The 1,373-nt window shown below is 49.7% G+C and overlaps 1 non-coding gene across 1 annotated transcript; it reads right to left on the bottom strand.

Annotated features, from left to right (window-relative positions):
- Positions 1-264: 264 nt before the first annotated feature.
- Positions 265-368, bottom strand: LOC138093542 (U6 spliceosomal RNA). Its single transcript, XR_011146114.1, has one exon. It is a non-coding gene; the product is annotated as a U6 spliceosomal RNA (small nuclear RNA).
- Between the last annotated feature and the right edge of the window lie 1,005 nt (positions 369-1,373).

Raw genomic sequence — 1,373 nt, forward strand, 5'->3', positions numbered from 1 at the left:
CCTGGGTGTCTCACTCGGTGGACTCTCAGTCCAAGAATAGCTTGGGCTCTGCTCCTGGGCAGTGTAGCCTTCCCAAGTGTGTGCCCAGTTCTCAAAGCTTGGGCCTCTACTCCCTGTGCTGACCCAGGGGAAGGTGATATGCGCATTATTAACCTGTGGTAGAATATACGATGGTCCCTCATACATGTCCACAGCTGAGTCATATGTCACGTTCTGTGGCAAAGGGGACATTGCAGCTGTGATTAAATTAAGGATTTTTTTTTTTTAAATATGGAACGCTTCATGAATTTCCATGTCATACTTGTGCAGGGGCCATACTAATCTCTGCATAATTCCAATTCTGGTATATGTGCTGCTGAAGCAAGCACTAAATTAAGGATGTTGAGACGGGGCAGTGATCCTGAACCATCTGAATGGGTCCAGTATAACCACAAGGATCATGATAGGAAGAAGGCAGGAGGGTCAGGGGGAGAGAAGATAAAAATGGGAGCGAAGGTGAGAGCAGTGCATGGCCACAAGCCAAGGAATGTGGGGGCCTCTAGAAGCTGGCAAAGGCAAGAGTCCTCTTGCAGAGCCTCCAGAAGGAATGCAGAGCTTCTGACACTTTGATTTTCGTCCAGTAAGACCCACTTCAGAGTTCTGACCTCCAGAACCTTAGGATAATAAATTTGTACATTAAGCCACTAAGTTTTGGGGAATTAGTTATAGCAGCAATAACAACTAGTACACACTAGTATAACTCAGGGCATGGTCTTTCTGACAGGCAAAGGGAAAAACACTTCTGTCTCGGAGCTAGCCCTAGGTGGCCTCTGTGTCTGGCATCTAGGCACCTAGGCAGCAGAGGGCAGGTAGATGCATCATGGGGCTCAGTCATGCATCACGACTAAGAACTGGGGGCAGATGGCACGCCAGGCGGTAGGACTGTGGCAGAAAGCAGAAGAAATTTCAAATCTAAACTTTGCTGGATTCAGGGTTCTGGGGAAACCAGTTATTAAAGCCCTGAACTCAGAGAGTGAGCAGACTGCCTGTGTGGGTGGGTCAAGGAAGGAGCTGGTGGTGAGATCACCTGCTAGTGGCAGGCAGCCTGGGAAGCGGCAGAGAGAAGAATGAAGCTCTTTCAGACCTTCACTTTTTTACCTCTGAAGTTTCCATGCCCATCTGATGACCAGAACCATCTGGGGTGCCCAAGAAAGACACATTTGGGGTCCTGCCCTGGGGTGCTTCCAGGAGCTCAACTGTAGGTCTGTTCACAGGAACGTTGGTTGCACTGGATGTGGTATCTCGTTCCCTTGGAACCCTACGCACAGGGTTCCCAAGTCTGGTCCTGCCTAGATTTCCACTCTGCCTTCCAGTCACCCATTCCCACCCCAGGC

The sequence above is a fragment of the Capricornis sumatraensis genome, chromosome 1 (genome assembly GCF_032405125.1).
Source record: "Capricornis sumatraensis isolate serow.1 chromosome 1, serow.2, whole genome shotgun sequence".
NCBI lineage: Eukaryota > Metazoa > Chordata > Mammalia > Artiodactyla > Bovidae > Capricornis > Capricornis sumatraensis.